At 32.9% G+C, this 17,606-nt stretch overlaps 1 pseudogene; it reads left to right on the top strand.

The window, feature by feature from the left end:
* Window positions 1-308: 308 nt before the first annotated feature.
* LOC141492236 (myosin regulatory light chain 12B-like) overlaps window positions 309-17,606 on the top strand; it is a 56,582-nt pseudogene continuing 39,284 nt past the window's right edge.

The raw sequence follows: 17,606 nt of genomic DNA, 5'->3' as shown, positions 1-17,606 counted from the left end.
TTAATGATTTTTTAGCCCTGAGAGGACTTCACTAGGAATATTAACTCTTAAGAGGGAATATTCCACTAAACTCTATGCTTCACCTGAATCCTGTACTTAAAGATAAAACTTTCTGGCCAGCTCTGGTCATTTCAACAGGAACATTTGAAATTCCCCTGTTTCATGGAAAGTCCATCTTTTCCCCTGGACGAGAATGCTCAGTTTTGCTGGGTAGTTGATCCTTGGTTGCATTTCAAGCTCTTTTGCTTTCTGGCTCTGTGAGTCTGCTTCAGTTTCCTGGGATCTGGGCAGCACTGTGGGTTACAGCTATGGCACTGGCTGAGGCTGTGCTGAAGGCCACGCTGGCTCCCACTCACTCTGGCAGACGTTTCCCAGCGGATCTCCCAAGTGTTTCCTCGGTTGCCAGGTCAGAAAACTACTTTTGCTGCTGGGAGCCGGTGCTCCCCATGACCAGCAGGCTGGGCCTGGAAGACTGGAGCTCCCTCCCTCCTGTGTACTAATCCTGGCTGTGTTGCTGCCCCCTCCACCTCCGTGGAACAGTTTTCCCACAATTTTTCAGCCTGCTTTGCGCTAGTGAATTGCCTCGAAAATTTAGTTAGAGCCATAATTTTAAGATTTTGGGAATATTTTTGAGAGAGCTCCTAGGAAATTCTGTTCTCATTCCACCATCTTGGCTCTGCACCCCTATTACACCCATTTTCAATTATGCAGATCCAGCTTCAGACACTTAGTAATTATTAAAGTAGTTTTACCTCTGTGTGCTTCAGTTTCCTCATCTGTAAAATGGGAATATTAACAGGATTTATCAAATCAAATAATAGAGTAATTGTTAAGTATTTAAGACAGTTCCTGGCACTATATAAATGTTACATATCATCCTTATAATCAATTCAAGAACTAAAGTGAAATCCCTGGAGGTAAATGCACAGGAGAAGAGAAAAAAAATGAATGATAAAAACTGTGGTTCACCAGAACTTCAGATTTAAAGTACTTTAGGTCATAAGGATGATTTCTGGCTTTGATAGAACTATTTCTGTACTGCTTCAATTTAGTATCCTCTTAGACAGTGTAAGATGCTTGGACCACCAATCACCTTTATACAACCTCAGAACCCTGAGGCAGTCAAAAGTTTGAGTTTTTTATTCTCCCTCTAGAGAATCTGGTTTATTTCTCATCTCAACTGCTGAAATATAAACTCTTTTATATATGGAACTGTTTGTTATCTTGTGTTTGTATCTCTAGGGACTAGATCAGAACTACATGCAACTTTTTGAATTAGGTAACTCACAGGGAGAGAATTGCTAATTACTGGTAAAGGAAAGCCCAGATGAGACCAGATGAACAAAAGAGAAAGTTACAAACTCAGCCATAGACTTTCCCAGAAAAATAGCAAGAAAAGGTGATGATAGGAAGGAAAAGGAGTCATGTTCATTGTTTAAAGAAGCAAACTACTATGAGTCACAGAAAGGCCCCAATGCTCTATGTGTCTATCTTTAAATAATTATCTGAAAAAAAACTTGAAAACAATTACTAAATATTAAAAAGTATCAAAACAGCATTATGTTAAATCTAGGATTTTTAAGCCTAGAATTACTGAGGTGAGGAGAGGAGAAAATAAAAATCCTATCTATCTTAGACCCAAATAATCAAATTTCACAGTAAATTATTAAGTAATAAAAAGGACAAAAAATTTACTGTTATATGTCATGATCACCAAATTTTATATGTAGTCTCTGGATAACATTTTAACTGATTTCTCAGTCAGAAATTATATTACTTAGGGGCGGCTAGGTGGAGCAGTGGATAAAGCACTGGCCCTGGAGTCAGGAGTACCTGGGTTCAAATCCGATCTCAGACACTTTATCTAGCTGTGTGGCCTTGAGCAAGCCACTTAACTCCATTTGCCTTGAAAAAACCTAAAAAAAATTAAAATTAAAAAAAAAGAAATATTACTTGGATCGATATTTAAATAAAGCAATCAAAACCAATTAAATTTCCATTTTCAGTATATATTATAGAATGAGTTCATATCCACAATTCATTAGAGTTTATCTGATAAAGTAAAATTATGAAACAAGACATGAGGTAAAAGTTTTTAGGGAATAATCGACATGTTACCATATGGCCTTTTGACAACAATATTATAAAAATTCAGGAAAAAAAACTATAGAGATAGATGATAGATAGATAGATAGATAGATAGATAGATAGATAGATAGATAGATAGATAGATAAAGAGATCTATATTTACATAGATAGATGGAAATATGCCCCTAGGTTTGTTACACTAAAAAGAAGCATATTTGAAGTCATATGCAAGAATAAGAGAAAGAGCATATTTTGTAACATGAAATAAATTACACAAAAGATAAAATAAGGAAAGAGAATTAAGTACAAGTAGATGATGACACAGTGAATTGAGTACTGGGCATGAAGCCTGAAAGACCTGAGTTCAAATATGGTCCTGAAAACTTGCTAACTAAATGACTTTGGACAAGTCATTTAGTTCATCTATGTCTGCTTCAGTTTCCTCATCTATAAAATGGAATTCATAATCAAACTTATCTTGCAAAGTGGTTGTAAGGATAAAATTAGATATTGTCTGTAAAGTGCTTCACAAATCTTAAAGTCTCAGTAAATCCTATATTACTACTATTATTATATTAGATATAAAAAGATTGAATTATGAATTAACAGGGAGATATCAAAAGGATAATGTATAAAACTATAAAGTAATGTGACAGAAATGTGTAAGGATGCTGAAATGCTAAAGTTTAAAATAATAATGACAAACAAATATAGCTCTTTAAATTTTTTAAATTCTTTACTAAACATTATCTCATTTGAGTCTCACTACTACCTCAAACATAACCCTTTGAGATACATACTACAGGGTATTTTTGTCCCATTTTTATAAATGTAAAAATTTTGATTCAAAAGACTTGTTTGTTTTTACAAAGTTCTTAAGTAACAAAGGTAGGGTATCAATGAGAGTTTGCCCCGATTTTCGGTCAAACTTTATCAATTATTTAAAAACAGTTTTCCTAGAATTTTCTTTTGGAAATTCTTCTTTGAACTATATTCCCTCAACATATCTCAGATCACAGGATTATAGAACTGAGAGAAACTTAAAACAAAAATGTTTTTAAAATCATGTTCAGGAAAGGAAACATGGGAAAAATAAAATAGTTGCTTGAACAAACTGATGAAATATTAATATATAGTTCAGAACAAAATGTATTGCCAAATTTAATTCATTTCAACATTCAATGCTATATAATAATCCATATATTGGTTGTTCTCCCATTTTCACCTCATAAATAAATCTGATAACTATTTCATTTTTGTGTACTTTTATACCATTGATAAAAATAGCTGAAAGCAACAGGTTCATTGAGGGAAGATATTAAAAAGTAGAGACTGAAGTAACAAGAATGAATGAATTAGGATTTTTTGTCTATATTAGTCAAACCAGTTCCAAACCTTCTTACATGTATTACACTGATTATATTTCTCCATATTGATCACAAACGATTTCCTGAAATCTGATTCTTATATTGAAAAGTTATGACTGAAAAAATCATTTAAACTTTCTATGCCTGCATTTTCTCATTTGTAAAGTAAAGATAATAAAAATTTGTAATATTTAATTTACAAGTTTGTTGCAAGGATCAGTTCAAGGATCCATGTAAAATGCTTTGGAAATCTTAAAGGACAATACAAAAGTTATTTAAAATTAATTTTATATTGAGGGTACAGTTCTCAATTCTAAGTAAAAAATGATCTAAAAACTTAATAAAAATATCTTAGCTCATAGAAATAAAGGATTATACTCTATCGTAAGAAACATTGTACTTAAATATAAAGTTTGAGTTCAAATCTCACCTCTCTTACTTTCTACCTGTCTTCTTTATGAAATTGTATCTTTCAGTACTTATCTTTTAGTGACTTGTAAGATTTGTAAATTTTTTTCTTTATGTATAAAAAGGTCATATAGTTCTTATAGCCCAGTGTTATTGCCATGAATGAGAGAACAAATGTGGGTAAAATATACTGTAAATCTTAAAGTATAATATAAATACCAATTATTTTCAGTACTGGCCATATTGGAGAATAGTACTTGTTACTTCATAAATAAGGCTATCTTAGTTTGCAATAAGATAGGACCCAGAAGAATGGAACCTTAGATTTAGAATCCATTGAATTGCCTTCAAATCTCATGGTGTGTTATTATTCATGTGATTTTGAGACAGTCATTTTTCTTCATACATACTCAGTTCCTTTCTCTATTAAAAAATAAAAAAGAGAAGCCTATTACTAAAAATGACCTTCAAAATCCAGGTAGCTGTAAATCTATAGTCATGAAGTACTTTTATTTGCCAAGACATATCAGTAGCATTCCCTTTTAGGAAAGATAATATAAACTGCTTCATGTCAGAAGTGGTTAAAAAATCTTTGAGGCCAAGTAAGGCCTAATTAAAGGAAATGGAGTTGATAAACAAAAGAGAAAATTTAGTTGTGGGAATATTCTTGCTCTCTTCTATTTTGTAATTTTCAATGGGGCATAATGAATAGAGAACTGGTTTTGAAAAGAAGAAAAATGAGTTAAATACCTACCCCCATATATATTGGAAATGTGTCCCTCATTTACTCTTTAAATACTCCATACAACAATATAGAATATAAATTTCAGAGAATATTCTACTTTATATTGCTAAAGAAAGTTGCTTATATTAATGACTCACAGAACTTAACCCAATCAAATTTATAAATGATGGAGTAGTTCAGGAGAAAGAACATTGTACCTAGAGTTAGAGGATTTAAGGTCAATCCTAGTTCTACATACTATTTGTTTATTTTGAAAAATGCCTTTATTTCTTTGTGATCTTCATCATCAGGTGTCAAAGTTTAATCCATCATTTACATAATGGACCTTTAAATAACTGAAGACAGCCAACAAACCCATTCCAATTCCCCTTTTCCATGTAAACTTTCCAGTTCCTTGAAGTAGTCCTAATAAACATGGACCCAAGGCCCTTCATCATCTCTATTATATTCCTTTAGGCATCTTGTATCATAACAAAGTCTTTTAAAACTGTGATCTCCAAATTAAATAAAATATATCAGATATCACCTGATTAAAACAATACAGGGGATTAAGTCTGCCTCATTCCTAAAGACATATCTGATTTTATTTAATACAATGCAAGACTGAATTAGTTTTTTGGTTTCACATTTCACTCCTGAGCCTATTTTGAACTTTCAATCCACTAAACCCCTCAGATTTATTTATTTGTTTACTGATTGATTGATTTTAGGCAATTGTCTCATCTAAGCATTTCTTCCCCTACAATACTTAAGAAGTTTATATTTTTGAACCCATGTCTAAGAAATTTCATCAATTTTATTGAATTTTGTCTACCAGAGAGAATAAATTGCTAGCCTGCACTTTTAATCTTATTTTAATATTTAATATTATCCATCCTTCCCACCTTGCTATCATCTGCAAATGTGATGAGCAGATCAACTTTGCCTTTGATCCAAGTCATTTACAAAATGTTAAACATAATAAGATCAAAGATGTACTATATAAGGGTGAGATATTATCATTTCTTTTTAGAAAGCAGCAAATCATTAACAAGTCACTGATGGCAAGGAATAAATATTTAAAGATTATGTTTCTTTGGGGAATCTATAGATCTTAAAATATTATCAACTATAGTTCAGATCTGCTCAATGAGACTGCTTCTGTGTGCTAGTGATGTGTTATGGTAATATAATACCATGTTGCTTAGGTGAAATGTGTACATCTCCATCAATAGCTAAATGACTTATACTTTTTCATTAATCACCTGGATGAGAAACTATTTATTAACTTAGATGGCAGCGCTTTAATGGTAACAAGATGAATATGAAAAGCAGTGACATCTTGCCAAGAGAATATCACACAGTAGTAAGCAATAACTGACAAAACAGAGCCCTGAAAACTGTCATAAAATACTGTTTCATGTAGTATTATATGCCCAAGGGAATCCAGGGCTCCTACTCTGGGAGTGATTCTCATCCTCAAGGAGACAGTAAACAGTTTTTACAGGACATTGATTTTCCCCCCTTCACTTTGATACTTTCATTTATGAAGAACAGCTATATGTGTAACCCTTTAAAATGCTTTCAGAATCTGAGAAAATTTTTCTGTTTTAAAAACAGAAACATGGAAAGTTTGTCCTTCTTCTTTACATCAGCAGTCAGCTTCCAGAAATTTGTATATAGTATAATGTTTTATTTTATTTTTGCAGGGTAATGGGATTAAGTGACTTGCCCAAGGTCACACATCTCTATTAAGACAATTATTAAGTGTCTGACCTCTGATTTGAATCCAGGTCCTTGTGACTCCAGAGCTGGTGCTCTATTTACTGTGCCACCAAGCTGCCCCATATTCTATTTTCTTACAGAATGGAAGAGGAGAAATAAAGAAATAAATTCAAATGCATATTAAAAATATATGCATAATGTCTGATGGGTAGATAGAAACATAGATAGAAACTACAAAAAACACAGACAAAAAATATAGGCTCATAGCAATCTTGAATATAACATTAAGGAAAATAAAAAATTCATGAAATAAAAAAGATAAAGGCTATATTTCCTTATACTTAGAGATATCAGTACATGTAAGAGTACATAATTCTGGTTTTGTTGTTTCAATTTTCCTGTACTATTAGATAGTAATAGAGGGAAGATGGCAAAACAAGATATAAATTTTGAACTCATATTTCAAGTTATTAGAATTACAGAAACATATTATTCCAATTGTTTTTATTCACTGTTATTTATTTTGAATGTATTGCTGTAGGTTAGACTTATTATTTCAATACTTTTTAAAAACTCAGAAAAAAGTATGAAGCACTACAACTCAGATTTATATGTGTGTGATATATGCAATCATACATGCCTTATAAACATGCATACCATGTTTGTACATTTATAATCAATTCTGACAGACATAAATTTTGCTTCCCTATTTATCAGCATAATTAAAAATTTTTTTAAAAAGAAATAATTATAAATAGTAGTTGTATATTGAATATATGTTCATGTTTTAGATTTCAAGAACCACACTGAGGAAGGATTCTGAAGAAGTAAAACAAGTGTTTTCCCCTGTCTAAATAACCAACATAGTAACATTGTCATCTACAAATGAAAATTTGAAAAAAAAAGTCTGACTGGGAGAAACATTTATTTTACAATTTCAAGTGTTTCGCTTTGGATTTTTAAAATCTCTCACATAATCAACACTAATCTTAATCAGCTCATCTTTTTCCTTCAAGATCAGGGAAATATCCTGGGGTCTGTATAACACAGCATGATATCAAGTGCCTAACAAGGGAGAAGTTCTAACTTTGTCTCTAACTTACTTTTTTGCAAATTAGGTAGCCTTTCTGGACAGCTTCAATTTTATTTAAAATGATTATAATGATATCTGCTTTGCCTTGCTACCTTCATAGTGACATTGCATATAAGCTAATTGAGATAAAAATATTTTGAAAGCTGAAAAATCAAAACAAATGCACTTTCTTCAATTCTTTAAAAAGATTATTTTTTTATCTTACTCCCATAACCAACAAAAATAGTAAGTCCTATATACCTGCTAAAGTGTCATCCTTAGGAACTAAAAATAATCCTTTATCTCTTCAATAAATATCTAAGGATAAAAGTCTCTAAAATTAGACAAATTTGTTTTGACAAATTGCAAAGCCAAAATCATTACCAGCACAATGCTTCTAACTTTTTTTTGACTGTAGTTTGTGCTCTGCTTTCACAGTTTGTCACTTCAACCATGTCAAAATAAACCTTCTATGTGGTTTTTAGTGGAAGAATCTTAAATGCTTCTCACAGGACAAGGAGTCAAGCAAAGTTCTCTTTCTAGATCCTGATTTTTTTTTCTTTTTAATTTCAAGCAAATGAAGCTCAGAGAGGAATATGCAATATGATTTCACCTTACTTATATTTTCCTTGTGTCTTTACAAACATACTGGAATGAGATTCATTAAGTAATAATTGTAATGCTGGATTCATTCAGCAGGTTTGTGTTTATTTGTTTTTTTTTCTTTTTTGGTTTTGTTTCATTTCCCAAATGATTTATTGCAATCAGCAATAAGTGAACTGTGACTTTAGAAGATTAAACAAACATTAAACAGTTATCTATATAATGCTTCCTCTGCAATTTTGATGCAATTAATTCTTCAGCAATTCAGCTATCATATGTCAGCTAAATTTTATTCGAGGTAAACATTTTCATATTTGAATTTAGTATGTATCAGAATTGGTTGTGCTATTAATGAGATGTTTGTTACAGAGATTACATTCAATTAATATATATTTTCATACCTTGTGAAATCTCTATATTCAATTTGGCATTTCTAGAATTTTTCTTCTAAACAAATAAATTTCCTTTTTAATGGAGACTATTGACAAAAATCTGATGCTGTATAATGGCAATACTAAGAATTACAGATAATTTTAGTATTAATAGTTGATAGAACTCCTCTACTTGAAACTTGAGGGTCTAGAACATACTAAAATTGAAATAAGTATGTATTTTAATCCTAGAAATCTTTCATGTGATAAGTCTGAGACTAAATAGCAATCAAAAATAAATTGATGAAAAGCACTAGTATAGTGAAGAGATAATAACTTACTTAGAGGAATCAAGTAATCAAAGAAAAACTATCTAAATATTATACATTGTTTTCTTTTTTTTAATTTAAAACCTAAAGTTGTTAGTTGGAAGAAACTACAGACTTGTAAACCCAGATCATTATTGCTAGAAATAACCTAACATAGATGGTTCGGGGAAATAGAAGGAGAAAAATATGAACCTAGAAATAAAATAAAAGTTAATTTTCAAAAAGGATCACCCAGGAATTTATAAAGAAATATTTATATTGAGGCAAAGAAAACTCCACTAAAATGGGTCAGGGGTGGGGAAACATGAAAGGTTTTTTTTTCCTCTAGTTATTAGTCAAGCATGGATCCCACATCAAAAGGATAAATGCTAGCCTGGCAAAGTGAAAAGATACAGGGAAAATATATACTTGAAAGGGATATTATTGTTTATTAGTAGATCTATTTGATTAAAGATCAAACAGAATGAATACTTAGAAATGACTCAGCCTTTATCTACATGACTCTACCTGTTTTATTTATTTTTTTCAGAAACAAAGTAGTACATAAAGTCTTAACAGGAAAATTATCTCTACAGATGTTGAGGTTAAACAGTCACAGATGTGGACAATTTCAAAGAGAGATATTTTCTGTTTGTTATCATTCAGTGGAGTCTACTATGTGTTTTATTACTTTGGTGATTCTAAATGGAAAAAGAGACCAACGGACTACCACACTAAGGTAATGAAAATTGCTAAGGATACTTAAAATGAGATCTCCTTAGGGAATTTTTTTGCCCTTTATTATATTTAATCAAAAAGGTTTGAAAAAACACAGAGATTATATCAGTAAGGTTGAGGGATTAAGCAGTTATTAACAAGAAAAAACAATTAATGGACAGATATGAATTTGTGTCCTGTCTCCAGGCAATTAAAAAAATGGTTAATTAACTGAATCTTATCTTTAAGGTTTATTCAATTTTTGGTACCTAGATTTTGGTACCTTTAGATCTTCCTTCTCCTTCAGATACTGAATTTACTCATTTGACTGCCTAGAACCTCCTATTCTAGTGCCTTACTTGGGCCTTCAAATAGTGCTTTTATAGGAAATAGCATGCTTTGCTCTTTCATGATTGAATAATATCAAATAACTAAATATGAATAAATAATTATTGAATAGTATCAAGTACATTAAGCAATTTAGTATGTAAATGTCTCTTGTTCCCATATGGGGCTATCTGCTTGAAATTGTCCCTGGAGAAGTTGAAGAGTTTGAAAAAGTTTTTTTTTGATAGGATCACAATTATGTGAAAGACACCTTTTCTTGCAATATTCTGTTATCTTGCATTCTCATTGTGAGCTAGAACATAATGAATTGGAAAGTAGAAAAGAGCAAATAGTCCCAATAAAGACAAAAGGAAAAAAAATAAATAAATGCAAAATAAACTCTGTTTCTTAGTTTTATTAGAATAGACTTCTCAAAATGTATTTTGAGCTGTAACAACCTTTTAGAAATAATTGGCTGAAAAAGCCACAAAAAATGAAAGAAATTCATATTTTATAAAAAGTAAAATACATCTTACTTTAAGAATATATATCCATTGCTATTATAAAGCAATGCTAATATCCTTGAACTAAGTTGGACAGTGAATTAGAGGACTGGACTTAGAGGAAAACCTAAGTTCAAATCCTATAATGATTCAAATTCTTTTTCTTCAATTTCCCTCTTTGTAAACTGTTTCAAATAATATAATTTTTATCTGAGAACTGTTGTGAGCATAAAATGATATGATAATTCTTGTGAGGGTGAAATATATTTATAGTTTATTTATTTTATATTATTACAATTATCATGTGAAAGTAAGCATAACACTGAGCCTGTCCCCCCAAAAAGATAAACCTCAAGAGAAATAAAGTGAGAGAAAAAAAAGTGTACTTCAGTCTGTGTTCAGATTCCAACAACTCTGTCTCTGGGATGAGTTGCATTCTTTATCTTTAAGTCCACCAGAGAAGCTGCTTTGAAATCTTTTTCCATAGTCACTATTACTAGCTGCATTTCCCTCCATTCTATTCCTCCCCACTTTCATTTATTCTATTCTCTCTCTTCTTTCACCCTGTCCCCGCTCAGAAGTGTGATGTATTTGAGTATCCTCTCCCACATCTTCCCTCTCTTCTATCACCTATTCCCCCCGACCCTGCCTATCTCCCTTATCCTAGCCCTTTCTTCACATGTTTCTCTAGGGTAAGATAGATTTCTATACCCTACTGAGTATTAATGTTATTTCTTCACTGAGCCATTTATGATGAGAATGAAAGCTCATTCATTCCCCCTCACCTCCTCCATTCTACTCCATTGCAAAAGCTTTTCCCTTTTTTTGTTCTTTTTTAAAAATTAAAGATTTTATTTATTTTTGAGCTCTACAATTTTTCCCCTAATCTTACTTCCCTAATCCCATCCCCCACAGAAGGGAAGTTGCCAGTCTTTATACTGTTTCCATGGTATGCATTGATCCAAATTGAATGTGATGAGAGAGAAATCATATACTTAAGAAAGAAACAAAGTATAAGAGATAGCAGGATCAGACAATAAGATATCAGTTTTTTTTAATTAAAGGTAATAGTCCTTGGCCTTTGTTCAAATTCCACAGTTGTTTCCTTGGATACAGATAGTATTCTCCATTGCAGACAGTCCCAAATTGTCCCTGATTGTTGCACTGATGGAATGAGCAAGTCCTTCAAGGTTGATCATGACCCCCATATTTCTGTTTAGGGTGTACAGTGTTCTTCTGGTTCTGCTCATCTCTCTCAGCATCAGTTCATGCAAATTCCTCTAGGTTTCCCTGAATTCCCATCCCTCCTGGTTTCTAATGGAACAAATGTGTTTCATGACATACATATACTACAGTTTGCTAAGCCATACCCCAATTGAAGGACATTTACTTGATTTCCAATTCTTTGCCAATACAAACAGGGCTACTATGAATATTTTTGTGCAAGTGATATTTTTACCACTTTTCATCATCTCTTCAGGGTATAGACCTAGTAGTGGTATTGCTGGATCAAAGGGTATGCACATTTTTGTTGCCCTTTAAGGGTAATTTCAAATTTCTCTCCAGAAAGGTTGGATGAGTTCACAGATCCACCAACAATGTATTAGTGTCCCAGATTTCCCACAACCATTCCAACAATGATCATCATCCTTTCTGGTCATATTGGCCAGTCTGAGAGGCATGAGATGGTACCTCAGAGAAGCTTTAATTTGCATTTCTCTAATAAGTAATAATTTAGGTCAATTTTTCATATGATTATCGATTGCTTTGATCTCCTCATCTGTAAATTGCCTTTGCATATCCTTTGACCATTTGTCAATTGGGGAATGACTTTTTTTAAAATATGACTCAGTTTTCTGTATATTTTAGAAATGAATCATTTGTCAGAAACATTAGTTGTAAAGATTGTTTCCCAGCTTACTACATTTCTTTTCATCCTGGTTACCATGGTTTTGTCTGTGCAAAAGCTTTTTACTTTAATGTAAGAGAAATCATCTAGTTTGTTTTAGTGATGTTCTCCATCTCTTCCTTATTCATAAACTGCTTCCCTTTCCATAGATCTGATAGGTAAACTAGTCCTTTATCTTCTAATTTCCTTATAGTATTGTTTTATATGTATATATATATAATATATATATATATATATATATATATATATATATATATAAAATATATAAATCCTGTATGCATTTGGATCTTATCTTGGTGAGGTGTTGGTCTAATCTAAGTTTCTTCCAAACGAACTTCCAATTTTCCCAGTAGTTTTTATCAAAGAGAGAGTTTTTATCCCAGTAGTTGAACTCTTTGGTTTTATCAAACAGCAGATTACTATAATTGTTTCCTGCTATTTCACCTAGTCTATTCTACTGGTCCACTACTCTATTTCTTAGTCAATACCAGACAGTTTTGAGGACTGATGCTTTATAATATAATTTTAGATCAGATAGAGCTAAGCTCCCTTCATTTTCACTTTTTTTTTTTCATTGAATCCCTGGAAATTCTTGACTTTTTATTTCTGCATATGAATTTACTTACAACTTTTTCTAACTCATTAAAGTGATTTTTTGGAATTTTGATTGGTAGGGCACTAAACTGGTAATTTAGTTTTAGTAGAATTGTCATTTTTATTATATTTGCTCTATCTATCCATGAGCAGTTGGTGTTTGTCCAATTATTTAAATCTGATTTAATTTGTGTGAGAAGTGTTTTTTAATTGTTTTCAAAAAGTTTCTAAGTCTGCCTTGGTAAATAGACTCCCAAGGTATTTTATATTGTCTGAAGTTACTTTGAAAGGGATTTCTCTTTCTTGCTCTTCCTGCTGTATCTTGCTAGTCATATATAGAAAAGTTGAGGATTTATGAGGGTTTATTTTTGTATCCTGCAACTTTGCTAAAATTGCTAATTGATTCTAGTAGTTTTTTGGATGATTTCTTGGGATTTTCTAGGTATACCATCATGTCATCTGCAAAGAATGAGAGTTTCGTTTCTTCCTTCCCAATTATAATTCCCTCAATTTCTTTTTCCTTCTCTGATTGCTGAAGTTAACATTTCTAATATGATATTGAATATTAGTGGTGATAATGGACATCCTTGTTTCACCCCTGAACTTACTGGGAATGCCTCTAGCCTCTCCCCATTGAATATAATGCTTGTTGATGGTTTCAGATAGATACTGCTTATGATTCTAAGAAACAGTCCACTTATTCCTACATTCTCTAGTATCTTTAGTAGGATTTGGTGCTATATTTTGTCAAAAGCTTTTTCAGCATCTATTGATATGATCATATAATTTCTGATAGGTTTGTTGGTGATACAATTGATTATACTAATGGTTTTCCTAATATTGAACCAACCCTGCATTCCTGGGATGAATCCTTCTTGGTCAAAATGTATTATCCTAGGGATAACTTGTTGTAATTGGTTTGCGAAGATTTTATTTAAGATTTTTCTTCTATACTCATCAGGGAGATAGGTCCATAATACTCTTTCTGTTTTAACGCTTCCTGGTATAGGCATCAGCACCATATTGGTTTCATAGAAAGAGTTAGGCAGAGTTCTGTCTTCCCCTATTTTTCCAAAGAGTTTATGTAGAATTGGAACCAATTGTTCCTTAAATGTTTGGTACAATTCACTTGTGAATCCATCAGGCCCTGTAGACTTTTTCTTAGGGAGATGTCTTGCTGAGTTTCTTTTTCTGAGATAGGGTTGTTTAGGTATTTAATCTTCTCTTCATTTAACCTGGTCAACTTATATTTTTGTAAATATTCATCCATTTCACTTAGATTGTCAAATTTATTGGCATAGAGTTGGGCAAAATAATTCCAAATTATTATTTTAATTTCCTCTTCATTGGTGGTGAGTTAACTTTTTCATTTATGATACTATCAATTTGATTTCCTTTTTAAAAATCAAATTGATCAAAGGTTTATCAATTGTATTGTTTTTTTCATAAAACCAACTTTTGTTTTTTTTGTTACTTCAACAGTTTTCTTGCTTTCAATTTTATACAATTCTCCTTTAATTTTTAGAATTTCCAATTTGGTATTTAATTGGGATTTTTAATTTGATTTTTTCTAATTTTTTGATTGCATATTTAGTTCATTGATTTCCTCTTTCTCTGATTTTTTCATGTAAGGCTTTAAAGATATAATATATCCCCTGACAGCTGCTTTGAGTGAGTCCCATAGATTTTGGTATGTTGTTTCATTGTTGTCATTATCTACGATAAAATAATTAATTTTTTCTATTATTTGTTGTTTGAGCCACTCATTCTTTAAAATGAGGTTATTCAGTTTCCAATTAGTTCTGGGTCTATATCTTCCTGGCCCCAAATTACATATGATTTTTATTGCACTGTAATCTGAGAAAGATGTATTCACTATTTCTGCCTTTCTGCAGTTGATCGTTAGGTTTTTATGATGCCCTAGTACATGGTCAATTTTTGTATAAGTGCCATGTACTGCAGAGAAAAAGTATATATTCCTTTCTATCCCCATTCAATTTCCTCCATAAGTCTATCATATCTAGTTGTTCTAACCATCTATTTACTTCCTTAACTTCTTTCTTGTTTATTTTATGATTTGATTTATCTAGATCTGAGAGTGGGAGGTTGAGGTCTCCCACTAGTAGAGTTTTGCTGTCTATGTCTTCCTGTAGTTCTTTCAGCTTCTCCTCTAAGAATTTGGATGCTATCCCATTGGGTGCATATATATTCAATATTGATATCACTTTATTGTCTATGGTACCTTTTAGGAGGCTATAGTTTTCTTCCTTATCTCTTTTAACACTATCTATTTTTGTGGCTGCTTTGTCTGAGATAAGGATTGCTACCCCTGCTTTTTTCACTTCACCTTTACTTTATATGTATGTCTCTGCTTCAAATGAGTTTCTTAGAAGCAGCATATTGTAGGATTCTGGTTTTTAATCCAGTCTGTAACTCACTTACATTTTAAGGGAGAGTTCATCCCATTCACATTCAAAGTTATAATTACTTACTCTTTATTGCCATCCTTGCTATCTTCCCTCTGTTTGTATTTCTTTTTCCTTCCTTCCCCCATTCATCCATATTCCCCCTTTAGTATGTTTGGCCTCCTATATCCATCCCCTCCACTTTCTTTCCCCTTTCCCTTTTTCCCTTCCCTTCCTTGTGTTACTTCTTTTTTCTCCCCCTCCCTTTCTCCACTCCCCCCTCCCCTTTTCCCCTTTTAATACTTGAAATGTTAGATGTTTTTTAAGTTCACTGAGTATGTGTATAAATTAACTTTAAGCCAAGTCTGATGAGAAGATTCAGGTGTTTCTCATCTCCTCCCTTCTTCCCATCTATTACCATAGGTATTTTGTACCTCTTAATGTAATGAGATTTACCCCATTCAATCCCCTCCCTCCTCCTGTCTCCTTCCTGTCCCCCTTTTTAAGAAGGAGGTGTTTTTAAATCATTCTACCCGAGTCAAAGAGAATTCTTAGTATCCATCACTTCTAGCTAAATACATTCTATCTAATAGAGTTATAATTCTTGAGAATTATTAGTCTTTCTTCCAAGTAGGGTTCTAGCCAGTTTCATCCCATTGTATAACAGTCTCATGGATAAGTAATGAGTATCTATCAATTCTGGCTAGGTATATTCTCTCTGTTAAAATTACAATTCTCAAGGGTTATGACAATATTTTTCCCATGCTGGGATATAGCCAGTTTCAACTTATTGGATTTCAGGTTTTTTTCTTTACCCCCCTTTTTTTTATTTTACCTTTTCATGTATCTCTTGAACCTCCTGTTTGATGTTCAAATTTTCTATTTGGCTCTGGTCTTTTTATCAGGAAATTTTGGAATTCTTCTATTTTGCTACATGTCCATCTTTTCCCCTGAAAAAGAAGGATCAGCTTTGCAGGATAGTGGATTCTTGGCTGCATTCCAAGCTCCCTGGCTCTTTGGAATATCTCGTCCAGGCACTTCAATCCCTTAATGTTGATGCAGCCAGGTCCTGAGTAATCCTTACTGTGGTTCCTTGGTATTTAAATTGTTTCTTTCTGACTGCTTGCAGGATTTTCTCTTTTATCTGATAGTTCTGGAATTTGGCCACAACATTCCTTGGTGTTTTCATTTCAGGATCACTTTCTGGAGGGGATCGATGTATTCTTTCAGTAACTACATTGCCCTCTGGTTCCATGACATCACAGCAATTTTCCCTCACTAGATCATCTAATATTAAGTCCAGGCTTTCCCCCCCCTTCAATGTTTTCAAGAAGTCCAATAATTATCAGGTTGCCCCTCCTTGATCTATTCTCAAAGTTAGTGGCTTTGCTTATGAGAGATATTTTACATTTTCTTCTATTGTTTCTATTTTTTTGGTTTTGTTTAACAGACTCTTGCTGTTACATGAAATCATTAGTTTCCACAGACTCTATCCTTTTTCTTTTAGAGAGGAGTTTTCTTCATTTACTTTTTGCAACTCCTTTTCCAATTGGTCACTTCTATTTTGGAAAGAATTTTCCATTTGACCAATTGAGGTTTTGAGAGAATTATTTTCTTTTTACATTAGACCTATTGAGGTTTTGAGAGAATTATTTTCTTTTTGCATTTGCCCAATTGAGGATCTGAGAGAATTATTCTTATTTTGTATTTGTCCAATTGTATTTTGCAATGATTTGGGTTTTTTTGTTGTAAGGTATTAATCTTCTTTTGAGTTTCTTTTCCCAAATTTTCCAATTGATTTTAAACTACTTCCTTATTTCTTCAAGGAAGTCTTTGTGTGCTGGAGACCAGATCATATTGTCTTCAGAGGTTCCAGATCTCTCTGGTTAGGGTCTTTTCCTTCCAAGAATTTTTCTGTGGATCCACCTTTCAGCTGATCTTTCTTCATTTTGCTAAGACCTTGAGTTGGGGAGGGTCTGGTTCACAGAAGTTTGGTCTTGAGATCCCTAAAGGCTTTACTCATTGAGTGCAACATCTCCAGCCAGCCAGTAGGAGGTGCTGGTTGCTTTCTCTGGAATGTCTGTGACCTTGATTGAGACCTACTCCCTAGCCGGGAGGGAGTGATTGAAGCTGTTAAATACTTTTGTCTTCAATCAGTGGTGAACTCTACCCTGGGGTGAGGTCATCCCTCTCCCTATTGTCAGCTGGGTTGGTTCTTCTGCTCACACACCTGTGCCTGGGTCAGAAGAAGCCTGTAATTGTATTTGTTCTGGGAAGAGGCCTCAGTCATAATGGAGGCTTGGACTCAGTTCCTCAGACCAGAGGTGCCCAGGGATGATATCTGCAGCTCTCCTTCACAGGAACTCTCCCCCCTCCCCAGCCCTGTTGGTAAACTGCAACACCAATGCTTCTGCTCCCTAGTTGACCCAAGCCCCCGTGTTCAACTATCCCTGCCACTGATCAAGCAGGTCTGGCTCTTGGGACC

The sequence above is a fragment of the Macrotis lagotis genome, chromosome 6 (assembly GCF_037893015.1).
Source record: "Macrotis lagotis isolate mMagLag1 chromosome 6, bilby.v1.9.chrom.fasta, whole genome shotgun sequence".
Lineage (NCBI taxonomy): Eukaryota > Metazoa > Chordata > Mammalia > Peramelemorphia > Peramelidae > Macrotis > Macrotis lagotis.
This window is presented reverse-complemented; position numbering and strand designations above follow the sequence as displayed.